At 47.4% G+C, this 27,201-nt stretch overlaps 1 protein-coding gene and 1 long non-coding RNA gene across 3 annotated transcripts in view; both read right to left on the bottom strand.

Annotated features, from left to right (window-relative positions):
* Positions 1–27,201, bottom strand: part of LOC105465371 (transcription factor 7 like 1) — a 181,052-nt gene that overhangs the window by 113,871 nt on the left and 39,980 nt on the right. The gene's annotated exons all lie outside the window — the stretch shown is intronic.
* The window catches only part of LOC139357917 (uncharacterized), a 49,842-nt gene extending 22,641 nt beyond the window's left edge, over positions 1–27,201 (bottom strand). The window contains exon 1 of the long non-coding RNA XR_011611956.1: positions 1–27,201. This exon is cut by the window's left edge and continues 15,336 nt beyond it. This is a non-coding gene — a long non-coding RNA (uncharacterized lncRNA).

The raw sequence follows: 27,201 nt of genomic DNA, 5'->3' as shown, positions 1-27,201 counted from the left end.
GTTGAGGTTTACATCACTTACTTATTTCTGGGAAGCCATCCGAAAGTGCTCACTTATCTAGACCACTACTGGTCTCATTTTCTTTTTTCTTTTTATTTTTGAGAAAGGGTCTCATTCTGCCACCCAGACTGGACTGTAGTGTCACAAACAGAGCTAACTGCAGCCTCAACCTCTTGGGCTCATGCGATCCTCCTGCCTCAGCCTCCAGAATAGCTAGGACCACAGGCGTGTGCCACCACACCCAGCTAATTTTCTGTAAAGATGGGATCTCACTTTGTTGCCCAGGCTTGCCTCAAACTCCCGGGCTCATTTTTATTACTTTCCCCAAAGCTGCTGAAGTCTGTCAGTTGGGTCCGCATTAGGCTCGCCATTCATTCTGAGCCCCAAAGCCATTTCTAAATGGCAAAGTCATGGCCAGCAAGGGCTGCTCATTTGTTTAGCTTTGGGAGTCTGTCTGGGCCTGAAACCAGCCCCTGCCCATGGAAAATGCTCAGAACAGAGGACCCTCCAGGCCTCTGAAACCAGAAGCAAGGGAGCCACGGATACCTCTCCCTGGGCTCTGGCACCGCACCCACTTCCCTACTTGCCAGCTCAAGAAGTGCACATGAGACGGTGGTGTTTGGGCTTTAATTGTGTTGAGTAATTGCTCAATGATTTTCTACATAGTTTCCTGGCTCCCCTATCCCACTTTCTCATTCAGCTGTTTTATAAGCTGAATTCTAATCTGGGTTTCTTCACAATGTCGCCTTTCACTAAAAGCTAATAAAACCCCAGACGGGAAATTCAGAAGTCGCAGCAATACCACATGACTGTAACTGAAGGCTGTTGGTCAACTTGATTTGGTTTTCAAGCCTGTAGACTATCTGAGGACTTCAGTCCCCCACCCGACTTTGTAGCAATAAAGGTCTTTGTCTTTCCTCGCACTGAACGTGAGTACTGAACCTTTCTGAGGAGTCCTGCAGACAGCCTCACACGGCCCTGACAGCCTCACTGTACCCCTCCTCTGCCACCTCTACTTCCTCATTCAGGCACCCAACACTGCTCACTGACGTAAGTTGCCTCTATGAGGCCACAGGCAGACTCCCTTCTAGAATCCTGCTTTGCACCTGCCACCTGGCCAGCTGAGCCCAACCCTGGCCACTCCGCACAACCAGGAGTTTGCTCAAACTCTCAGCAGAGGAAACATTTTCAGTAACGAGCAAAATCTCATGCAAATCTCCAATACAAAAATCAGATGAATCCATGAGAAGAACAAAGGTGTTTTGCCGTATCCTAAAAGGCATGGTGATGATTGAGAGTTGTCTTATATCATCTTATATCAGCCACATCAGCTAGCATTTTATTTTTGAATTTTGTTTTGATTTCAGAGAACCAAAAAAAATCTTAATTTCCACAGATAAGTGGTAGCAAATGCTAACAGGCTTTTAGTAGACTGCCTTTTGATCTTAGGATAGCCTTTAGTTAAATCAGTGTTTGTTGGTGTTTTTTTCATCACTGTCCCACAAGGAGCCTTACCGGACATTTTGCCTATTTACGCTGCCCCGCTCCCAAAATCTTCTACTTTTTTTTTTTTTTTTTTGAGACAGAGTTTCGCTCTTGTTGCCCAGGCTGGAGTGCAGTGGTGCAATTTCGGCTCACTGCAACCTCCGCCTCCCAGGTTCAAGCGATTCTCCTGCCTCAGCCTCTCAAATAGCGGGGATTACAGGAGCCTGCCACCACACCCAGCTAATTTTTGCATTTTTAGTAGAGACGGGGTTTCACTGTGTTGGCCAGGCTGGTCTCGAACTCCTGACCTCAGGTGATCTACCTTCCTCGGCCCTGCAAAGTGCTGGGATTAATGTATTAATACATATACAATCACATACTGTTTTACTATCACAAAGGAAAAAGAAGAGGAGGCCTCACTTAGGCTGGGGGCAGTGAGTGGAAACTGTCCAAGTGAGAAGTGAGGGTAACACCAACCCAGGCAGAGAAACCTGCAGGCAAGGCCCTGAGATGGTGGAGGCCTTGGACGGCCTGCGGTAGGTTGGTGTGGCTGGGGAGTGCCGGGAGGTGAGGAAGAGGCTTGCTCCTCCTCCCCACCCAGGCAGGCAGCAGTAGTCACTGCAGTCAGGGGAAGGGGTTGGGCAGTAGGAATGCCTCACTTACTAGGTGACATAAAGCAAGGCAGGAATGCTTTCTCAGGCTTGGTTTCCCATGTATAAATTCGGAATAATATCACCTACCCAAGATAGAGGTGATTATTAAATGCACTATCCTCTAGAAGCTGTGGTTACTGACCTTGACTACACACTGGAATCGCCTGGAACCTTATCAACTCCGGCTGGGCGTGGTGGCTTGCACCTGTAATCCCAGCACTTTAGGAGGTCAAGGTGGGAGCATCACTTGGGGTCAAGAGTTTAATACCAGCCTGGGCAAAACAGTGAGACCCTGTCTCTTTAAATAAAAAAAAAAAAAGAAGAAGAAGAAGAAGAAGAAGTCCTGATGGCTGGGACCTACCACCAGGCCCGGCCTGGACATTCCAAATCATCCAGGCTCCCCAGGTAATTCCAATGTGCCGCTGGGCTGAGAATCACTGCTGCAGAGCATATTCTAAATGCTCAGAATAATATGTGCTGGGTGCAGTGGCCTGCGCCTATAGTCCTAGCTACTCGGGATGTTGAGGCAGGAGGATCCTTTGAGCCCAGGAGTTTGACTCCAGCCTAAGCAATATAGTGAAGTTTGTCTTTAAGAGAAGATTAAGAATGACATCTTTTATGTGGGCATAAAAGGCTCAAATGAATCATAAACTATTCAGGGATACACTTGCCCCTGGCATCTGAACTCCTGTCCTGAATTTAGGAATCCCTGCTTCTCGTATGAGTCCTGGCAGGACGCAGGGTTCACCTCCCACTCTGGAAGCTGAAAAATGCCAGCAACATCAACAGCACAGTGTCCTCACCACTCTGGTTTTGTGACTATTGTGGCCACAGACTGGGCTGCTGCCTGGTCTCCATGGTTTGAGTCCACAGCCGTCCCAGCAAGACTGGGAACCACCCCAATGTCCTTTACAGAAATCCCTTTTCTGAGCTCAGTCAGCTGATACTTACTGCTCAAAACTAAGAATGCTACTGATAAAAATATTTAGAGTAGGACTCTTTTTATGGATTTTAAGAAAGAAAATAGTGCCAGGCATGGTGGCTCACACCTCTAATCCCAGCAGTTTGGGAGGCCAAGGCAGGAGGATGGCTTGAGCCCAGGATTACAAGACCAGTCTGGGCAACATGGCAAGAACCCATCTTTACAAAAAAATATAAAAACTGGCCGAGGGTGGTGGTGTGCCCCTGTAGTCCCAGCTACTCTGGGGGTTATAGTGAGAGGATCTCCTGAGTCTGGGAGGTTGAGGCTGCAGTGAGCCATGATCCCCCCACTGCACTCCAGCTTGGGCAACAGAGTGAGACCCTGTCTCAAAAAAAGAAAGAAGGAAAAAAAGAAAGAAAGGAAAGCAAAAAAGCAAGCAAACAAGCAAGCCAGCAAGAAAATCTGTCTTCATATGTAATGAGATCTTATTTATTTGTTTGAGACAGTGTCTCCTTGCCCTGTCACCCAGGATGAAATGCAGTGGCGCAATCACAACTCATTGCAGCCTTGACCTCTCAGGCTCCAGTGATCCTCCCGCCACAGCCTCCCAAAGTGTTGCAATTACAGGCATGAGCATCCCGCGCACACTAACATTTCTTGAGCACTGACTGTGCCAGGTGCTGGTTCTTTTCACCTACCAACTCATTCAGTCTCCATGACAACCCTATCAGGATAATAACAGTTGGGATTATTTTGTTATTATCCTGACTTTACAGATGAGTAAACGTAGGCATAGAAAAAGGGTAGGTAACTTGCTCAAGGTTACAAAGTTTGTAGGTAGTGGAGGTAGTTTGTGAACCCAGATGATCTTGCTCCAAAGCCCGTAGTCCTAGCCACTACGCCACAGGGCGTAGTGAAAAAGGACTGTAGGGAGATGAACTGTCCACACCTGTTACCTCAGTGGTGGGACTAGGGGGTGGAGCTGAAAGAGGCCTCTGATGTATTCCTTCTGTTTGCTTTGAACCTTTTGCAATAAGGACTACTCATGTATTATTTTCACACAAAGCAGCATTTTTGTGGTGATTAAACTTGAACCAGTGTGCTTGCGAACCAAAGGATTGCAACAGAGACTCCACAGCAGCTGCTGCCACCACCCAAGAACCTGAGGGGGATTCCGCTCCAAATCTCATGCCAGGGGTTTCCTCCTGATTCTTCTGTGAGAACCCACTCCTGGCGTGTTTACTGTGAGATGGCACACACTGCCGCTTGCTGTAATCACAGCAGCTATTTACCCTGGGCTCAAGGGCACCTGGGGGCACACAATTCTAGACTCAGGTTTGGCTGGCCTTAGTCGCAGGATCCCCATCATCCTCAGAGGACCCCCGACCATGCTTTGGGTTTCCCTGCCCATCCACCCTGCCTACTTTTCCTACAATTTTCATTCTCCAAGGTCCAAATTCATGATATTTCTCTTTGCAGACTTGGTTTCTTCTCTTCTCTTGGCTCATTATCAGCCTGATTGTCCTACCTCAGCCTCCCAAGTAGCTGGGATTACAGGTGTGCACCACTACGCCCGGCTAATTTTTGTATTTTTAGTAGAGATGGGGTTTTGTCATGTTGACCAAGCTGGTCTCAAACTCCTGGCCTCAAGTGATCCACACGCCTTGGCCTCCCAAAGTGCTGGTATTACAGGTGTGAGCCACCACTCCTGAATTCTGTAATTCCAACTTGGCAATGCCTTAGAGTCTGCCCACATCATTTCCTGAAGGCAATCCCTCCTGTCTCGGTGGGATGGTGCCCTGTTCAGGGACTTTTCTTATATGGTTTATTCCCCCTCTTCTCCTCTCTTCATTCACATGTCTTCAGCCCTCCACTCCCAGGGGTTCACCTTCCAGGGTTCTACCCCACCCCTCTCCATCACACAGCCCCTCTCCCATCTTTTCATATTAACCCTCCTACCACCTTGGCCAGAGGAGGCCTTTTTTTTTTTTTTTTAACTTTTAAATACTAAAATAATTTCAGACTTACATAAAGTTTGCAAGAATAGTAAAATGAACTTCCACATACCCCTCACCTAAATACCCCAAATGTTAACATTTAACTACACTTACTTTATCTTTCTCTCCCTCTCCATATGCATTTTCCCCCAAACCATTTGAGAGCAAGATGTACACATGATGCCCCCTTTTGTCTAAATACTTCTGTGTATATTTCCCAAAAAAGATATTCTCTTACATTACCAGTTTACCTAGTCATAAAATTGCCATCTTATTTATTTTAATTGCTTTTTATTTTTTTAATGCTAGTCAAGTGGAGTAGTGGCAGAGGAGAAGGAACAAAGAACAGAAAATTACTGCTGGTAGAATACTATCACTCGATCCACAGACTTTATTCAAATGCTGCCAGTTGTACTGATAATGTCCTCTATTAATTCACTTATTCATTTTTATTTATTTATTTATTTATTTATTTATTTATTTATATTTTTTTGAGACAGTGTCTCCTTGCCCTGTCACCCAGGATGAAGTGCAGTGGCGCAATCACAACTCATTGCAGCCTTGACCTCTCGGGCTCCAGTGATCCTCCCGCCTCAGCCATTGGTCACATCCAATGAGGAAATCAACTTTTTTTTTTTTTTTTGAGACAGTTTCACCCTTGTTGCCCAGGCTGAAGTGCAGTGCCGCAGTCCCAGCGCACTGCAATCTCCGCCTTCCAGTTTCAAGCAATTCTCCTGCCTCGCTTTGTTGCCTAGGCTGGTCTTGAACTCCTGGGGTCAAGCAATTCTCCCACCTTGGCCTCCGAAAGTGCTAAGATTACAGGCATGAGCCACTGCACCCGGCCCTAATAATGTCCTTTAGAGCAAGAAAAAAGAAAAATGCACAATCAGAATCCCACCCAGACAAAATATCACTTAGTCTAAACTTGCCAGCTTTGAGACCTGCCTGAGACTTTGGCTCCTCAGCTGTGGAAACAGCCCTGTATGGGGAACTGTTACTGTCTACGCAAATTGGACAAGTCACTTGGCCCTCTGTGCTTTACTCTCCATCACCCATGAGGATAAAAGGACAGGGAAGCCATGGGCATTTTAGCCTGAGTGCTCTACATAAATATTAAGGACAGCAAAGGGGGTTAGTCAATGGAGTCACAACTACCAAAGCAACCTTTGGCTTCTCCCAGGTATCGATACAATTAATTCAAATGAAAAAATAAGAACTTCATTTTATTGAGTGATTACCCAATTAGGTAAGTCAGACGGACCGGGCACAGTGGCTTATGCCTGTAATCCCGGTGCTTTATGAGGCTGAGGTGGGAGGACTGCCTGAGGCCATGAGCTCAAGACCAGCCTGGGCAACAAAAACTTGGTTGAGAAACAAAAATTTCTCTACAAAAAAAATTTTAAAATTAGTCAAGGATCATAGTGCATGCCTGTAGTCCCAGTTACTCGGGAGGCTGAGGCAGGAGGATCGCTTGAGCCCAGGAGTTCAAAGTTGCAATGAGCTGTGATCACACCACTGCGCTTCAGCCTGGGCAACAGAGGTAGACATTGTTTCTTTAAAAAAAAAAAAAAAAAAAAAAAAAAGCCGGACATGGTGGCTCATGCCTGTAATCCCAGCACTTTGGGAGGCTGAGGCGGGCGGATCACAAGGTCAGGAGTTCGAGACCACCTGCCTAACATGGTGAAACCCCGTCTCTACTAAAAATACAAAAAATTAGCCAGGCTTTGTGGCGGGTGCCTGTAGTCCTAGCTACTTGGGAGGCTGAGGCAGGAGAATGGCATGAACCCGGGAGGCGGAGCTTGCAGTGAGCCGAGATAGTGCCACTGCAGTCCAGCCTGGGTGAAAGAGCAAGACTCTGTCTCAAAAAAAAAAAAAAAAAAAAAGAAAAAGAAAAAATATTAGTCAGGCCACGTGCTGCAGCTCACACGTGTAATCCCAGTACTTTGGGAGGCCGAGGCAGGTGGATCACCTGAGGCCAGGAGTTCAAGACCAGCCTGGACAACATGCTGAAACCCCATCTCTACTAAAAATACAGAAATCAGTCGGGCATATATGCCTGTAATCCCAACTACCCAGGAGGCTGAGGCATGAGAATCGTTTGAACCCAGGAGGCGGAGGCTGCAGTGAGTCAGGATCACACCATTGCCTGGGCAACAGATGGAGACTCTGTCTCAAAAAAAAAAAAAAAAAAAAAAAATTAGAGCTCTACATGTTTGACATGTATCAACTCATTTAACTCATACTGTTTTCACTGCTAGCCCCATTTTGCAGATGACTAGACTTGAGTTTGGTGGGGGAGCGGTAGCTGACTGATTTGCTCAAGCTCTTTCCAATGCTTAAATTCAGGATTAGAAATGAGGAGGATAGAAAACATGTAGTCATTTGCAAGATGACATATCTTCATTAGGGTGAAATAGGGTAGAAGGAAACAGACCTCTGAATGGAAACCACTGCCCCTCAGCTAACTGTGGCTGCACCTGCCATCAGGCACAGGGCTACATAGCTGGAACACCCAGCCCTATGCAGCACAGTGTCCCCTTGGCAGAGGACAAAGGATTCTGGGACCATAGTGAAAACAAAAGTGTACCGAATTCCATGCTGCAAAATGACTTCTCTTGGTGACCTGGAGTTAAATTCTCATCCCCTCCCTATGAAAAGCTTTATCCTAGGGACCTGAATATGAAGTTTCTTCCCTCTGTAGGAAGTTGGTCACATCCAATGAGGAAATCAACTTTTTTTTTTTTTTTTTTTGAGACAGTTTCACTTGTTGCCCAGGCTGAAGTGCAGTGCCGCAGTCCCAGCGCACTGCAATCTCCGCCTTCCAGTTTCAAGTGATTCTCCTGCCTCAGCCTTCTGAGTAGCTGGGATTACAGGTGCCTGTCACCACACCTGGCTAATTTTTGTATTTTTAGTAGAGACAGAGTTTCACCATGTTGACCAGGCTGGTCTCACACTCCTGACCTCATGATCTGCCCTCCTCAGCCTCCGAAAGTGCTGGGGTTACAGGCATGAGTCACCGTGCCCAGCCAAGGAAATCAACTTCTAAATGCACTAAACAGAATAGTACAGAGCACACAGTATGCAAATACTAACTAACCCTATGAGAGGCGCCATCCCATTTCTGTACCATTGCATAGTGCAGGAAGCTAAGGCCAGGCAGGATTTGGTGATCTGGCCTAGGCTGGCACCAGATCAGGGTCTGTGAGATGTCACATAACACCTGTGCCTAACAGAAGAAGCTGGTGGGACCAGATGGTTTGAAACCAATGTCATGTTAAGTGGTTCTACATCCCTCCCTTAGCCATGGGGCAACCTAACTCCTTCCTTGGGAGGAAGGTCATGCAGTGGGTTTGTGATCACCTCCCCAGGGTATGTGACAAGTAGGAAAGCTTTTCCCTACCTGTCCTCAGCATGGATACCGCCACTCAGCACTGGCAGCCTGGAAGGTGTTTCTATATTGTGTGCTACGTTTCTCCAACTAAGTTATAAGGCTCTTAAAGACTAGCAGAGGTATGTTTCCTTTTCTTCCTTCTTTCTTAACACTTAAAACTGAAGGAGAAATTACAAAGATAACTCAGTTCACTGCACCAGAGTCATTAATGCTGGCAGCAGCCCTCACCTGAGTTGCTAAGAGTCTAAGCCCCTGTTTCCACTGAAGCTCTGCCACTCACCTTGGGAAGCCACTTAGTATTTCTGAACCTCAGGTATTGCATCCATAAATGGGAATAATAACCTTTCCTACCTTAAAGTGCCTACAGCACTTACCACTCATACATGGGCGTATATCACAACAGAACAGCTTAAGTCAGTGAAGTACTATGTACAAAGCTCTTAGTCCAGTAAGTTCCCAATAAACAGAAGATTCTACTATTTCTTTGGCTACGACTGCGATTGCTGCTGCTGTGATCCTTAAACAAAATTTTTTAAAACTGAGGAACACAAAGGCTCCTTAGCATCTTGGCCTGTGCTTTTCATTCCCCTACATTCCTAGGTCAGTCATCAGGTGCCAGAGGTTCCGAGGGTGTTGGCTGCCAAATGGTACAAGTTACAGGGTGACCATGAAGTCCATTCTCCCATCTCCACATCTACCATCACTGGTTCCAAGTCAGCACCAGGTCCTGCCCCTTCCTGCAAACCAGCCACCCAAGGCTGGCCTCTGCAGAGGCCTATGGTGCTCCTTACTCAGCCTCTCAAATTCCAAATGCAGATCCCTGGCCATCAGCAAGCACCCTGTTCTACGGCAACTTCCCACCCTGAAAATGTCCTTCCTCCCTCCAAGATCTCAAAGTCTACTCTCTTTGAACTAAGAGGTGATTCCAGTCTTTTCAGTAGGTTGATCACACCCCAAGAGGCAGAATATTCTGTGGCCTACTCGAAGGATAGTGAAGTACACATCAGTGTGCCTGGAGCTACATGAAAGGAGCAGCCATTCAGTTCACTCCTTCAACAAGGGCTTACTGAGGGCCTCAGGTATGTGGAACCATAAAGATAAAGAAGACAAGGTCTCTACCCTTCAGCAGGGGCTTCAAGAGGTGTACACAGAGATAAAAGCTGAAGGTCAGGACCAAAGATTAGCCCTAGCAGCCCTGAACTTGCTCATTCCCAGCTCACTGCAAGGGATTCCCACCCCTCCCTTCCAGAGGCTCCAAGTGCACGGAATGAATGAACCCCAAGTGGCTGTCCAGTGTCATTCCTCTGGGCTCACTCCCGGGCCCTGGGCTCCTCCAAACAATTGGAGGCAGGCCGAGTGGGCGCATTCTCATGTGCAGGGCTCGCAGCGCCCCTCTCAGCTGATTGTGTCCAGGCGGCCGGGGTCTCAGAGGCGCATGAATGCCCCTGAATGGGCCCTTTCAGCCTGATGGACAGGAGCTGAAAGCTGCACACACACAAAAGCCACTGGGCAGCCGGGAGGGCTCCAGCCCCGGGGTTTGTCCACGGGAAGGGAGGCGTCCTTCCACAAAGAGCACTGTGAAGACTTCTCCACTTTTCAACGGCATCCTTGGCCGCCAACTGTACAGCACCCCCACCCCCACTCCCACCCCCGATGGTGGTAACTGCAGCAGAGGATGGCACTAAATGGAGAAGCCTTAAGAGGGCTAGAGGCAGAAATTAAAATCCAACAAACAAATAACAGAATGCCCTTTTCTTTAAGAGCAGGATGGGGATCTGAGCCAAAGGTGCTGAAGGGCGCCTCCGTGTGCCCATCGTGTACATCTGTTAGCAGCATTCCTGACATCCACAGTGATCTTTAAGGACGCAAACTGACCTGAGATTGTTTAACATGTCACCAAGAAAAACGATCTCGAAAGGACATGGCCAATATTTAAATCAGGAATGGAGAGTCCCAATTCTTGTGTCACTCACTTGGTATATTCCAGGAAAAAAAAAATCCTCGAAGCGACATTTGTATTTTTAAATAGGACCTGGAAGGGGAGAACCACCCACCTGGAATTCTTTTAATTGCTTCAGGGGGAAGGGCAGGCTCCACCAGTTGGAGGAGCAGAGAAGTCTATTTACACTGTTGCACACAAATATTTTAAATTCACAGTCAGGTGGCTACTTTGGGAGGGACAATGCTCTGCTTCTGAGATCACATTATGTTAGAAACATCCCCCCAAAAACATAATTAAAGATAGTTCCTCCTCATAATGCAATACTATAAGGACCAATTAAAATTAAATTAGCTTGTCATAATAAAAAAGATGGATTATGTTCTTAGGCTTCCCAACCCCGAGTTAGTAATTCATGGAGAGAAGCCTGTGACCAAGTAGCAGTTTACTAAGGAAATATTAAACATTCAGACCACTTTTTTGAGTGGATCAAGATAACAGGGAGATACATACCCTGGCATAATTATTGCTTTTGTTTACATTTATTTTTTAAATAATGAAATGATTCACATACATTAAAAAGGACAAGTAAAAATACAACAAATAAAATCTATCATCCTAACTTCACAAATGTTAACATTTGTTATGTTTGCTTCAAGACCAGGTTTTTAAAAGAAATAAAATGTTAAGAAATCAGATGAAGCCTCCTTTTGCAGAGGCAACCATATATGCGTATTTTTACAGGTTTGTCATTCTTGATGTGACATAAACAGAATGTAGTATTGTTTTGTTTTAACTTTTTATTTCAAAATAATTATAGATTCATAGGGAGTTGAAAAAAAAGTGTACAGGGAGGTTCCAAGCATCCAGCCTAGCCTCCCCCGATGTTAACATCTTGCATAGCTAACTAGCATGCTATCAAAACTAGGATATTGACATTGGCACACTCCACAGAACTTACTCAGATTTCACCAGTTTTACAAACACTCGTGTGTGTGTGTGTGTGTGTGTGCATGTGTGTAGCCCTATGCAATTTTGTCACATGTGTAGCTTTGTGTAACAACCACAATCAAAATACTAAACTGTACCATCACCACCAGATTCTCTCACGCTACCCCTTTTGAGCAATACCTCTCCTTTATTCTCCCCATCCTTAGCCCCTGGCAACCACTCATCTGTTCCCCCTCTCTATAATTTTGTTATTTCACGAATGTTATATAAATGGCAAATATAGTATATAACCTTTGGAGATTGACTTTTTCGTTCAGCATCATTTCCTTGAGGCTCACCTATATTGTTGTATGTGATCAATAATTTGTTCTTTTTTATTGCTGTATTCCATGGTGTAGATACACCACAGTTTGGTCAACCATACACCACTGAAGAACATCTGGATAGTTTCCAGACTGAGGCTATTTTGAATGAAGGTGCTATGAATATTCACATGTATAAGTTTCTTTGTGAACACAAGAGAAAGGCCCTAGAAGAGCCAAAACTATTTTGAAAAAGAATAAAGGAATCTCTCTTCCCAGTGTTAAGGCTTACTATATAGCTCCAGTAACTGACAGCATGGTCTTGGTAGAGGGCTACACATGGAGATCAACGGAACACGATAGGGAACACAAACTGCCCACCTGCTTTTTTACAAAGGTGTAAAAACAATTCAATGGTGAGGTATAGTCCTTTCAACAAAGTGTGCTACAACAAGCGGACATCCACAGGAGGGGGAAAAAGAAAATCAACCTCAACCTAAACATTACACCTTATACGAAAAGTAATTCAAAATGGATCTTAAACGTAAGACTTAAGACTTAAATGTAAAACACAAAACTATAAAACTTTCAGGCCGGGCGCGGTGGCTCACGCCTGTAATCCCAGCACTTTGGGAGGCCGAGACGGGCGGATCACGAGGTCAGGAGATCGAGACCATCCTGGCTAACACGGTGAAACCCCGTCTCTACTAAAAACATACAAAAAACTAGCCGGGCGAGGTGGCGGGCGCCTATAGTCCCAGCTACTCGGGAGGCTGAGGCAGGAGAATGGCGTGAACCCGGGAGGCGGAGCTTGCAGTGAGCTGAGATCCGGCCACTGCACTCCAGCCTGGGCGACAGAGCGAGACTCCGTCTCAAAAAAAAAAAAAAAAACAAAAAACTTTCAGCAAGAAACATAGGGCACATGGGGACATCTGAGTTCCATAATTCTGGGTACACCAGGAAGAGTCTCTTTCCTTAATATCTCCCCATCTAGTCTGTCCCAGATGAGTGAAATTCCACTATTAGATAGTCATACCTTTGGCTTAACAGTTCATCCAGAAAATTCTTTTGTGAGAGATAAAAATGAGAGCTTTGAATCTTGGGGTGAATCAGAGTATCAGGTCTTCTCTAGCCGACAGCTGAGAGGAGCTCTAAAAGGAAGTGAAATGAAAAGGGCACTTGGAGAATGAATGAGGGTGGGAGAGGTAAGAGGAAAAAGATGACGTTCTGACAAGTTCCACGTACTTGACAACACTAAGGTCAGTTCTTCCAAAATGTGTATCTGGTTCTGCATCTTAGTCAGGGCTGGGGGCAGGGGATGGAGAATGTTCACCAAACTACACTCAGCCAACACCTGCAGACATTTATACACGGTATCCACCAATTTACATGCAAAGAAAAGAAGTGCATATACATGTCAAAGGGTGGAGGTTCGTTGTTATCTTTCCTCAATTAGTATAGTACAAATCTAGCTGAGAACAAAGAATTTATATTCCAAACAGGATAAAAGTATGAAAAATGTCTTTATTACCTACCTAGTATTTTCCTTCCTCCGTTTATGTCTTCTTTTACATAGATGTTTTATGGAATTATTCAGGCAAATGCCTTCTTTGGGACTCCTTCTAACTCTGTGTGCAGCATGGTTGAAGAATGGGATATTCTTGTTACAGATACATCAGGCACATCACCAACTTCCAACGAATCAAATCCAATTGAATGCTTTTAACCCTAAAACTTTCTAGAAACAAATTTATCATCTTTGCTAAATTAGAAGACACAATGGGAGCCATATGGTAGTGGTGATCATATTTCCCAAATTATAAATTTATGGCATAGAAACTGGGGAATGTTCATCATGGAAACAACAGGAGTGAAAATTTAAATCCAAGCAGTGTAGGCCCATGTGCTCTATGGCTACCATGGCTGCCTGTCCCATCCAAGCAGGACGTGTTCAGAGGAAGCGCTGACTCCGGATGGCGCCCCCTCATGGCAAGGAGGAGCCACTGCGACTCAGAGAACCTTCAGCTTTTCCATGTTACTTTGAACTAGCTCTAAAAAAAAAGTCCCCTGTGGCGGTGGCTCACGTCTGGAAGGCCAAGGCGGGCAGATCACAAGGTCAGAAGATCGAGACCATCCTGGCTAACACAATGAAACCCCTTCTCTACTAAAACATACAAAAAATTAGCCGGGTATGGTGGCAGGCACCTATAGTCCCAGCTACTCAGGAGGCTGAGGCAGGAGAATGGCGTGAACCCGGTAGGCGGAACTTGGAATGAGCCGAGATGGCACCACTGCACTCCAGCCTGGGCAACAGAGCCAGACTCCCTCTCAAAAAAAAAAAGTTCCCTGTATTGTCTCCTGACTGGGAGGTAAACTTCTATCTCCTGGCAGGCTGCTCCGAGGATATAAGCCTCAAGTTAAATGAGGCAGCAGTGCATACAGACAGACTAGGAGGCCTCAACCAACATTGGGCTACCCGCACAGTGAGGGCCCTCCCAGTTCTGACCACTTTCCTCTCTATCAGCCCATCACAAAAACCCGCCACAGGCGTGAGCTGCCACTTCCTAAGACGTCCTAACCCCAAACCAGGGGCTGCCACAACCTCAGCAGTGTGTGGTGTGTCAGGCTGAGACATATCCTCTCTCTCTAATGCAGCCTACCCAGAAAACCCACAAGCAGAGATAGACAGGACAACCCTCTCTGGAGCCGGGCCACGTAAACAAGCCAGCTTCCATGAGGAGCTCTGGCTGCCCTGTGGTTAAGTGTGAGACTCTACTGGCTGGCTCTTGCTTGAGACTGGCTCCACCTGTGTGACCCCAGACAGCTCATTTAACCTCTCTCTTCTCTGTGCCTCCCATTTCCTCTTCTGTAAGACGTGATGTTGCTGAGTGTGGTGGCACTTGCTTGTAGTCCCAGCTAATGGGGCGGCTGAGGCGGGGGGGATCGCTTTAGCCTAGGAGTTTCAGGCTACAGTGAGCTATGATCGCACCACTGCACTCCAGCCTGGGTGACAGAGCAAGACACCATCTCTTTTAAAAAAAATGCTGTGATGCAGATTCATGAGTTCAAACGCTGGCCTGGCACAGAGCAGACCCTCAATACAGGCTGGTTATTATGACACTTATGTTACTAAGGCACACTCTCCTGAAGCTAATTTCTCAGGCGTTGCTAAGTCCTTGCCCAGGTAGTCACTTTCCTAAGAAATATGAAATTCTTCATATGGGGCTATAAAAGCTCTTGAATGGGGGAAGAGAACAAGTTCTAGATGTGGAGTCAGAGAACTGAGACACAGGCAGAACCTGTCACTGAACTTTGCTGTGACACCCTGGGCCAGGCCCTTGACTCTCTGAGCTCGCTTCAGTCGGAAACAAAACAGATCGGCTGCTAAGAATCTTTGCCTTGTAAGGGTGCTGTGAGGATGAGAAGGGATCACTCATGGGACTGCCCAGGCCGCCTGACCAAACTGAACAGCGAAGACCTACCCCAGGTAGAAGAGAGGGGAGCACAGCCGTTAGTTTCCCTAGCCTTGTCCCACCCCATAGCAAGGGCAGGGAACATCAGCAGGGCCACCGTCTCAGTCTAAGCACAGCAGCACCCCCTGAGAGAGGGTCCAAGTGCTGCGGCCTTGTCCTTATACACCATGAAGACGGGCCAAGAAAGGGGTAGGCTGATGAGATCATCTTCTGCGGGGCTCTCCAGGTGAGGAACCTGGCCTCCCACCTGCATGCTCTGAGGGCTGGGACTGCAAAGAGACTTTTTCATAATCACCATCATCGTCTAGACACCAGAACCACCAAGGACTATAGACCTATTTCCTGAAAGCTGGCTCTTGCATTTGCCCCTTGTCCCCTCATTCTCCTCCAATACCCAATCTGAATACTAACAACCAAACTTCTGAAACCGCTTCCGGGTTACCTTCCCCATGGAAGATTCCGCGGTCTTCAGGTGGATTCCACTTTCCTGGACGCTGCCTCTCCCCTGCCAGCCCCAGCTCTGATACCAGGCCTGGTCCCGCCCTTCTTCCCTGCCTCACTGCCCATCTGCTGACTGGAGCGTCCTCCTGATCACCCAGATCCTACCTGGCCTTTAGAGCTTGGCTAAAGGCTCACTCCATGGAAAATGCCCTTCTAGATTTCTAACCCACATGGACACCTGCTTTTCTTCCCAAAGTCATTTCCTTAACATGAAATCTGCCAAACTGTCTAAACAGCTCTGGTGCCCACATACCCCAAGACAAAAATCAACCTCCTTTGGGAGGTCGAGACGGGCAGATCACGAGGTCAGGAGATCGAGAGCATCCTGGCTAACACGGTGAAACCCCGTCTCTACTAAAAAAAAAAAAATACAAAAAAAAAAACTAACCGGGCGACGTGGCGGGCGCCTGTAGTCCCAGCTACTCGGGAGGCTGAGGCAGGAGAATGGCGTGAACCCGGGAGGCGGAGCTTGCAGTGAGCTGAGATCCGGCCACTGCACTCCAGCCTGGGCGACAGAGCGAGACTCCGTCTCAAAAAAAAAAAAAAAAAAAAAAAAAAAAATCAACCTTACTCCATTGAGGAGAGGAGAACTTAGGCCTAGCTCTCCTTCCTGGAATTACACCTTATATCACCTCTCTTCCCACAACCACAACCCAACTTTACAAAGATTTCAAAGGCTGAAATGCCCCTTGACTTCCCTCTTCTCCAGGCGGAGGCCTCCCAGACCCTTGCTGTCATCTGTTTGTCTAAGTGCTGGTGAAACTGCAGCTTCTATAACTAAGCCTGAAGCTCCAGAAGTGGGTTGAGCAGTACGGAGTTGTTGGAGCCATTCTGTATCATGAGCTGGGCTCTGTAATGCCACCTCTGGCCAAGACACTTGCAGTCTGCACTAAGTCCTCGCTTACTTTATTTGGGTTGCTTTTGCCTCTCCAAACATCCTGGAGTCATGTTCTCTTACATCCTTCAGAATGCTGGGCACAGGCATAAAACCTGCTGACTCACCCGATGATTTTCCCCAAAATCAGGGCTGAACTATATATGACATGCTTATTCACCATGGCTAAGATTCTGAATATAAAACACCTACTGCCTTATTCAAGCCAGCAGGGTTATGGGCTCTGAGAGACACCAGGCAACAGACACCAAGAAAGCCATGTCGAAATCATGGAAATGTCAGAAGCAAAGTCCATCAGGTCCAACAATGATCTGACTACTGTCTGACGCATTCTTCCCTAGGCCTAGGATATAAAGCTTGGACTGGGGATACCACGGGCCATCCGTCCTAGGAACCCAAGTCCTAGGTGACTCCCCTTGATGCCAGCACAATAGGACAAGTTATACATTTAGTAATGACCTCCATTCATGATCTTCCTTCTTGAAAGGCATTTATGCCTATGAGTCAGTGACACTCTTGGCTGACTTGCCCATCCATTTGAAATGCATTTTGATATCTAGTATTTCAGGCAGAGACCACGTTAAACCAGGCTCTGTGCTGCCCCTTTTCACTGTGGCACAGACAATACCACTTGATTTTCCTCCTGGGCGCACAAAAGGACTACATTTCTCAGGCTTCCTTGGAATGAAGTGGGGTCATTGTGTCCGACTTCTGCTCTCTCTCACCCCTTGAAGCAGATGCTCTAGTGGGGAACCACGAAACCCTAGAACAGGGATTCTCAGTGTGCTCCAAGGACCAGCAGCATTGGCATCCTCTGATAATTTGTTGGCAATGCGGATTCTCAGGACCTTTCCTCTGGAGGTGGGGACCCGGCAAGGTATTTTCACAAGTCCTCAGGTGTTTCTGACACTCCAAGTGGGAGCCACCACTCAGGAAGACAGCAGAGCTCTTAGACAGGAAGATCTGGGTTCCTGAATGAACAGGCAGCGCTGATGCAGACTTGCACTGGACCGTGACGGAGAGAGAAATCATCTTGTATTGTGCTAAGCCATTTGGAGTGTTATTTTGAAAGTGGTTATTCTGTCCCTACTGAAGCAGTCATCATCACCAGCTTCAGATCCAGTCTACTCAAAGGGTCATTTCCCACCTGGGGTTTTCTAGCATCAAAAGCTGGCAGCACAAGCTCTCTGGAGTGCAGAAAACCCGGGTTATCGTATCCTGCCTGGAACAGCCTGACTGGGAACCTCTCTACCCACTTCATTCATTCCTTCAGTCTGGCTGGTATGCTAACAATGGGTGAAGAGGAAGTCACAGAGGGCCAGGATCAGATAACAGCTGCTGGCATTAACACATTCCTTCTACCCTCAGCTCCCTGGCACCCCAGGCCAGCACCCACCTGCTTCTCAGTTACAGGTGTCTGAAGCCTGCATCTGGCCTTAACTCACAAAGAGTGAGTATCAGAGACTCTCCTGCAGGTCCCGCAGGCCAGCGGCTATGGCTGCAGAACAGACCGTGCCCCAGACCACGTGCCAGACCTCATGGAGAGGCTTGGATGTCCATCTCCTATCTGACCAGCAAGTTCAGTTTTGAGGGCCTCGTCTCTCCCTGCCATCTTTGGTTTTCCTCTCCAACCGAAATCCCACTTAACTCCTTCAGGCACCCCGTCCATCCTGCCTCCTCACCATGTCCACCAGCTGCTCCCTTTTCCCCTGTCCTTTGGCAGGATCTGAGACTCCTGGTGTGGCCTTAGACACCACAGGGCCTGCCCGGTAAGGTTTCAGTTTTACACAAAGTTCTGCATCTCCCTCCCTATTGAAATACGGATCTTGTGGCAGGGACTGCATTCAGCATGCCTTGTACATACCCCTGGCCTTGGCACCGAACACAAGACACTTGTTAAATTGACACCCACTCAATGCTTGCTTAATGGTCAGTGAGTGAGGTGCCCCGAAGAGGAGCAACACCAGATGAGCGCCCTGGAAACCCTCCCTGAGGATATACACAGGCACAAAGGAACCAATGGTCTTAGATTTAAGGTGCAGACACACGGACCAGTAACCTTAGCTAGGGACACGGTTTGGTCCCAGACTTTCTTCTCCAAGCAGAATTCCTCTTCCTCTCCTCCAGCCAGCCTTCTGCTCCCCTGGGATCATTCAACTATAAAAAGGAATGCTTCCCCTTGGCTCTGGGAGCTGCCTGGGGTTCCCCTTGTGTGCTGAACCCTCTCCTGGCCACCACACAGTCACACACATAGTTCTTTTTTCCTCTGGGTTACTTGCTCCCTTTTCCTGCTGTCCCCAGCAGGTGGGCCCAGGCTCAGCACGGAGGCACACCTGTACCTCTGGGAGCCTCTCATACCTCCTTCTACTTTCCAAAGCAGGGCCTTTCCCTGGGGCAGTTTTGGAGGCTGTGGTTTACTCACTTACACCTAGTTTTTGGCTATATGCCAAGTTAGACAAGGAATACATTCCCTCCACGCTGCCTGCCCCTTACATGCACATGCTGGCCACTCTCGTTGGGCGGGTCCATCTGTTTACCATTTCTTCCAGCCCTCTCTCAGGTGCTCCCTGCTCTCTGCACCTCTTTCTCTCACAACTCTTCTCCCTAATCCCCCAAAAGAAGCCCTGACTCAGCAGGGGCCACAGGGCAGCTGGCCTCTTAGGTCTATGAAACCTGAACCCACCAGCCTCCCCCTTTTCTCTTTCCGTCAGGAACTGCAGAGGAGAAACAACTGACTTCAGTCAGCAGAGCCACTCTGGATGCCAGGGGAAGGCCACCATCTGTTAGGGGCCCTTAGCAAGGCTGCGGCTAGGAATCATGTGCTTCAGATCTGCCAGGTAGGAAGCAGTCTAGCTACTTGCTATTTGCTGGCTGTGAGACGCTCGGCACATCATGCAACCTCCCAGCACCTCAGCTACCTCACCTATAAATGGGGCTAGTGATAGGCCCTAACCTACGTATTGGGGCTGCTACAGATGACGTGAGTGAATAAATACAGCTACTTGGAACAGGCTCCTGGTGCATAGGAAACACTCCAGGGTCAGCTGTAACTCTTATCATGGTTGTTATTTCCTCAATCTTCACTTTAGGAGGTCACTAGCCTCTGAAGAATGTGAAAGGTAAGGAGCAGAGACCATCGTGAGCCAGGTGGTGTGGAAGATTCCACTGAGGTCTTTAATGTGGATAACCGAGAAGATTCACCAGGATGGGAACCACAAGAAATCTGTGTGGGGTTGGAAGGCACATTTGAGGGGTATGATAATGTGTGGGATGTAGCCGTCATGAGGCAGGTAGACACACCCTCCAGGTAGCTGGGCTCACACACTGTTCAACAAAAAGAGCACTTTGGGGTGTGGTAGCTCACATCTGTAATCCCAACATTATGGGAGGCCAAGGAGGGACAATCGCTTGAGGCCAGGAGCTCAAGACCAGCCTGGGTAACATACAACATAGCAAGATCTTGTCTTTACAAAAAAAAAAAAAGGTAAAAAAAAAGTAATTAAAAAAAAAAAAACAAAAAACAACGGCTTTGCAGATCAGAAGTTTAGAAACTCAATACCAGATTCTCAGCCTCACATCTCCCTCCCCATCTCTCAAAGGAGATCTTCTCAGCCCTCGCCCCAGCTGGTGCCTCCTGCCCCTTTCTCCATCAGTCCTTGCAGCTGTTCCCAGAACCCGGCTAAGCCATGTCCTGGGCAGTGACACCCTACACAGGAGGGCAAGATGCCCCCTATGTGTGAAGCCATTAACAATTATTAAAAATTGGCCGGGCGCGGTGGCTCAAGCCTGTAATCCCAGCACTTTGGGAGGCCGAGGCGGGTGGATCACGAGGTCAGGAGATCGAGACTATCCTGGCTAACATGGTGAAACCCCGTCTCTACTAAAAATACAAAAAACTAGCCGGGCGAGGTGGCGGGCGCCTGTAGTGTCAGCTACTTGGGAGGCTGAGGCGGGAGAATGGCGTGAACCCGGGAGGCGGAGCTTGCAGTGAGCTGAGATCACGCCACCGCAATCCAGCCTGGGAGACACAGCGAGACTCCGTCTCAAAACAAAAAACAAAAAACAAAAAACAATTATTAAAAATTAACCCGAGAGATCTTCTACAGCTTGAGAAAGGCACCCAGAGAAAAGTGTTCAAAGACCAGAGCTTTAAGCCTTTTTTTTTTCATTCAGCAACTAACAATAGTGATGACTCAAGAGAAAGGATATATTTCTCTCTTTCAAAAAAGGGTAAGAAATCTTTTTTATGCACTTGCCATGGAAAATGCTTAGCTCATCAAATTCCTTGTGCTAAAAGGAGCTAAACCAACACTACAGCAGGGCCCTCCCCGTACCAGCCCACTCAGCCCTGTTCTAATCCTAATCCCTGCATAGCAGCAGGTAATGGAGGGTTTCAGCCTCAGGGGCAAAGGATGTGAGCAGAGCAAGGGAGGGGGCAGTTCAGCTCCAGGACTCAGCCAGAGCCCCTTGACTGAAACTCTCTTTTAGATGGCTCTCTACCACATGTAGTGGATTATGTTAGGTTTTGGAGGGGGAAGATGAGAACAAAGGCCCAAATCTGAGAGATGACCTAGTATAGAGGTTCTCAGAGTCCCATCTGGGACCAGCAGCATCTGCATCACCTGAGAACTTAGAAATACAAATTCTCAGGACCCCACCCCAGAATCGCCGAATCAAACACTCTCGGAGTGGAGCCCAGCTTGTGTGTTAACAGGCTCTCCAGGTGATCCGGGTGCATTTGAGAACTATTCCTCCAGGACTCGGGCTGTGTTTCATTCCAAGGGAAACAAGAAACTGTTCTAGTAGGAAACAAACCACAGGTGGTCCCAATTTAATTCCCTAGGTCAGTATTATTTTGAATTCAGGGTGAGTGGCTCTATTGATTTTAACATGGCAATAAAGGCAATTAGTCTCTTTTTGCTGTTAAGGAGCAAAAGACGACAACGCCTGCAGAAGCCAGTGGTTCTGGAGGGAAAGCAGCTCAGAGGTGGAGAGAAGCATCAGCTCTGTCTTCCAGGAGCCCTCCCTTATCAGCCCCAGGCTCTGACGGGCGGGTACTTTCTCTCCTCTCAGGTTAACCAGCCCCTTTCTTCTATCCATCCTCTTGACTGTCTCCCCAAACTCCACTTCCCCTTGAAACAGGCCATAGGCAGAAGATCCAATCACAGTAGGGTTGGCTGAGGCTCCAAAGTGACCCCCACCTTGAGACACCTAAGACAAGAGTGTCTAAAAACACAGCCCTGCCTGTCTTGTCTCCATGGTTCTCAAAGCTCAGATAGGATGGGTGGCAACCATGGCTAAGCCACGGCTTCAGTGAGGCTGCACCAACTTCAGATTCCAGGCCTTAGAAAGGTCAGTTAACACTGGCAGGCCTCAATTTCCCTGTCTATAAAATGGACAAATAACCATCTAGTAAGTGCTCATTAAATATCAGCATTCCTGGCCTGGAGAGAGTGAGCCCTCTGAGCAGGAGCGTGAAAGGGCCTAGATGCCAGGATTCCAGCCCTGCTGACTTTCCACACAGTTGTCCCCTTCCCACCCCTGCCACCCTGCCCCTTCTCCAGCTCCTTCTGGAGCCTTGGGTGCACAGGAGGAGTTCAGTAAATAGCGTGAATTAAGGGGAGATAGATAAAAGGAAAGAGATACATGAACCATGTATGACTCAGGCGAAGACTGAATCGATCAGTGTTGGTATTCGAGGGGGAAGGAAATGGCTAAACAAAACAAACTGTGTTTACCACCAAGAAAGGAAGCCCAAACAGTAACCAGCAAATGACAGGTGAAAACACAGGAAATTCTGAAAAGCGTGTAAGAAAGGCACTATGCTTTTTTCCTCTAAATAATTCAAATGGCTCAAAAGCTTATTCCTTTCTCCTCTAAACAGCTTACTGTCCATGGAAACATCTCTGAGAGCGCAGTGTAGCCCTACCTCACACCATTTTTTTCCTCACCTGGCAAGGTCCCTGCTTTTTCTAGGGGTTGGGGGCCCTGCTCCTGTCTTCACTGATGTGCTTGCTCTCTGTCAGTATCACTGGTTAACAAATGACTCTATATCCGTTCCACAGAATGGTGTGCAGCCATCCCAATGCTTACTGCAGCTACATGATATCTGTGTTCTGTTGTCTTCACCTTACAATGCCTAGAACATTGAGAGTAATTATTATATAGTGAAATGAATAAACCACCAAAACGGTATACATATGCTCTGATTATAACTATATATAATATGAATTCATCAGAATAAAGACAAAGATAAGACTCAAATGAAAACAGGTTAGATGGTAGGGTTATAATCGTCTTTTCCCTTTTTTCATTTCTTTATTTTTTAGAGACAGGGTATTGCTCTGTTGCCCAGGCTGGAGTGCAGTGGCGCAATCATGGCTCACTGCTGCCTCAAACTCCTGGGCTCAAGCAATCCTTCTGCCTCAGACTCCCGAGTAGCTGGGACTGCAGACATGCACCACCACACCTGGCTAGTTTTTTATTATTTTTTTGTAGAGCTGGGGTCTTGTTTTCTTGCCCAGGCCATTTTCAAACTCCTGGGCATAAGTGATCCTTCTTCCTCGACCTCCCAAAGTGCTGGGAATACAGGCATGAGCCACCACACCAGGTCTCTTTTTTATATAATGTGGTGGATGTTGCCTTTATACTTAAAAATTTAAAAGAAACATATGGCAAATATATAAGGGGTTTGTGCCCCACACCCCTGCCACCAAATTCCTATGTTGAAATTCAATCCCCAATGTGATGGTATTTGGAGGGGGGGCCTTTGGGGGGTAATTAGGTCATGAGGGTGGAGCCGTGATGAATGGGATTAGTGCCCTTATAAGAAGAGGTTATAAGAAGAGGCCAGAGAGCTGGCTTGTTCTCTTTCCACTGTATGAGGAAAGCAAGAAGTCAGCAGTCTGCAACTTGGAAGAGGGCCCTCACCAAACCCCGACCATGCCAGCACCCTGATCTCACCCTCTATCCTCCCAAACTATGAGAATAAAAGTCTGCAATTTATATAGTCCACCCACCCTCTGGCACTTTGTGGTTGGTTTTTTGTTTTTGTTTTTGCTTTTGTTTTTTTTGAGACAGAGTCTCGCTCTGTCAACCAGGCTGGAGTACAGTGGTGTGACCTCAGCTCACTGAAACCTTCACCACCTGGGTTTAAGCGATTCTCCTGCCTCAGTCTCCTGAGTAACTTGGATTACAGGTGCCCGCCACCACACCTGGCTAATTTTTGTATTTTTAGTAGAGACGAGGTTTCACCATGTTGGCCAGGCTGGTTTTGAACTCCTGACTTCAACTGATCTGCCTGCCTCGGCCTCCCAAAGTCCTGGGATTACAGGCGTGAACCACTGCGCCTGGCCAGCACTTTGTTATAGCAGCCAGAACGGACTAAGATGGCAGGCTTCCAAAATCTACTGATTTTCCCATGGAATATACAACTTTCAGAAAAGCATTATTTTTCTAGGATAATGAAGGATGAGAGGGTCATAGCCCAAGTGAGAACTACTTACCTGGAGACACCAAAGCGTTTGGAGCCAGGGACATGAAAGAGGATGTGAACTTGCCATGGGGACTCCAGACAGTGGAATGGAGGAGAAAACAACAGCTAAATATAAGGGAGAAATTTCCTACAAGTGGAGCTGTCTAACAACAGAATTGCCAAGGTCCAGTCTCCTGACCATGAAGATGTATGGGAAGAAGGTATTAAATAATCATCTACCTGCAGATACTGGTGAGCTCAGGTGCTCCAGATCTCATTTCATACCACAACAGGCTGCGGGGTAAACATGTGGTCAGTCAGCGGAGGATTGACGCCTCAAACTCAGATGTCCCAGGGCCTGGACTGCTGCTGCAGGAGAGCTACACCAGAGCTTCCAACCGGTGCTTCTTTGCATGCCCAGGGTTGGCTGCCTCCAGCCTGTTGGCTCACTCCAGTATGCCCTACAAATACCATCATTTTCAACCCTTGCCATGAGGCAGAAAGGTGGGGAGCACCTCTTATCACAGCAAAGAGAAGGAGATGGCTTCCTACAAAAGCTAGTAAATATTTCATCAGAGGGAAGTCTGTCTTCACAGGAATTGTCCCAGCTAGACTTCCAATCCCTAACCCTGATTTTAAGAGATCCACCTGATAAATGTGCCTTCAGGAACAACAGCCAAAAACAAAGACTGACCTAAACGTGGCTGGTGACAGCGAAAGAGGGAAGAGAGCCAGGAACCGCTGAGGGCCAGCACTGAGAGAGTCCAAAGTATTGGTCACGCTTCCATATCCTGGCTCATGTTACAGCCAACTTTTGTTTACCAGGCCTACAGTCCCTCTTCCTGCCATTCCCAGCTTCCTATTTTAATGTTCTTTTTTTCTCTGTTCACTACTATGTAGGCAGACAATGAATACAGATAACAGAGAGGCAGTGAAAAAATTCAACCGAGTTATCTGCTACTGGGGATTACCTGATCCATCGGGAAATCACAAGCTGACAAGAGGACAAAGAGCCGGGCAGGGCGTACCTCATTGTTGTCGATTTGCTTATCTCAAGTTGCACCCACCCCCCATCCTGGCTACCCATGCTCAAGCCTATGACCAGGAGGGAGGGGAAGCACTTGCCCCGGTGCCCCACCGCATGGACCTTATCAGAGGTCTTGCTGGATGGTGGCTGGGCACCTATTACTATCCTGTGGAATTTACACAGCTAGGCATGGTCAGAAAGGAAATCCATGGTTCAAATTTTTATCAAAATTCGGGTAATTTTTCAGCTAGCTCAGCCATCCATATGCTTTCAGGAAATAACAATTGTGGGGGCAGGGGGTGGTAAAGCAGGCTTCAAACTGATTTAAACCTGATCCCCTGTCCAAAGAACATTGTACAACTGAGCAGGTGTCTCCATTCACACTTCCACCCTCTCCAGTTACATGGCAAAGGGCTCACAACTCCCAGACACTGAGCCAGCCAGCACTCACAGAGAGCCCACTGTGGAGCTGCGCCGGGCAGGCTGGGGACGAGGATGTCACATGGCACTGCCTGTGCCATGTTACAGTGAGGGTTTGGTTGAGGCCATAAGGTGAATCAACGATATCAAAGACACAAAATCACACACATAAACAAAAAACCATACATAGTAACACTTTGAGACAGTCATGTCCAAAAAGGCCTGAGGAGCTGGTCTAATATGAGGTCCGGAGGAAGAAAGGTAGGGTCAGGCAGAGACCTGCAGTGACCCGAGGATGTAAGAGCAGAGGCTGGATGCCCCAGCAGGGCCCAAGGGTGAGAAAGCTGGAGGCCCTGGGCATAGATTGCGAAGAAACCAGTTGGGCAGGAATGAAAACTGAAGAGAAATGATGGTTGTCGGGTGGAGTCAGGGGGATGCTATCCCATGAGGAGGGTCTCAGGTGCTAGGATAATGAGTTCAGACACAGGAACACTAACCATCTTACACTTTGCACACCAGCACAGAACAGCCACAGAAATGGGGAAGGCCCATTTTTGGAGTTGACAGTGACCAGCTAAATGAGATGCATGTACCATTGCTGAGCCTCATACCCACCTGCCAGGTGGGCAACATCACCTCTTTTTTGGAAGCGAGGAAACCCCATCAGCCTTGAGCCTTGCGTCACATTTCCAATGACTCAGTGGTAGCCACGAAGTAGAACGAACCAAAATGATGAATGGATAAACAAAATGTGGTATATCCATATAATGCAGTACGGTATTCGGGAACAAAAAGGGAGGAAGTGCTGATACACACCATGACACAGAGGAACCTTGAAAACACTAGGCTAAGTGAAAGACACCAATCACAAAGACCACACACTGTATGATTCCCTTTAAGCGACAGGTCCAGAACACAGAAATAGAAGGCCGGTGGCTGCCAAAGGTTGGAGGAGAAGAGAACAAAGTGACTGCTAATGCAGTAATGAAAATATTTTAAATTTAGATAGCCGTGATGGTTGCACAATCCTGTGAATATACTGAAAAACGCTGAATTGTACACTTTATAAGAATGAATTCTGGTCAGGCGTGGTGGCTCACGCCTATAATCCCAGCACTTTGAGAGGCTGAGGTGGGCGGATCACGAGGTCAGGAGTTCGAGACCAGCCTGACCAACATGGTGAAACCTTGTCTCTACTAAAAATACAAAAATTAGCCAGGCATGGTGGTGTAATCCCAGCTACTCAGGAGGCTGAGGCAGGAGAATCACTTGAACCCAGGAGGCGGAGGTTGCAGTGAGCCGAGATTGTGCCATTACACTCTAGCCTAGGCGACAAGAGAGAGACTCCATCTCAAAAAAAAAAAGGAAAAAAGGAAAAAAAAGAATGAATTCTATGGAATGCAAATCTCACTAAAGTTGTTTAAAAACTGGCTTAAACCAGGCACCGTGGTACGTGCGTATAGTTCCAACTACTCAGGAGGCTGAGGCCAGAGGACCCCTTGAGTTTAGGAAGTTCGAGATCGCCGTCTCTTGAAAAACAAAAACTGGCATGAATGTATATGCGATTCCCCTGCCTTCATATATAGGATATGTGTGATTCAATTTAATCTTTATTAATAATTCAATCAATAGGTACCCTGTGCTGTGATCAAAATCTCGTGCCCCTCCTCCCCGCAGAGTGCTTCTGTATCTCCCCCCATGGTGCTGTTTTTGTTTCTCCGCCTCCTGCCTGTCTCCAGTGCTCCATGTCAGGCTGTGGGCCAACACTTAC

This window comes from Macaca nemestrina, chromosome 13 (assembly GCF_043159975.1).
Source record: "Macaca nemestrina isolate mMacNem1 chromosome 13, mMacNem.hap1, whole genome shotgun sequence".
Classification (NCBI taxonomy): domain Eukaryota; kingdom Metazoa; phylum Chordata; class Mammalia; order Primates; family Cercopithecidae; genus Macaca; species Macaca nemestrina.
Note: the sequence above shows the minus strand (reverse complement) of the source record. Positions and strands in the feature narration are given on the sequence as shown.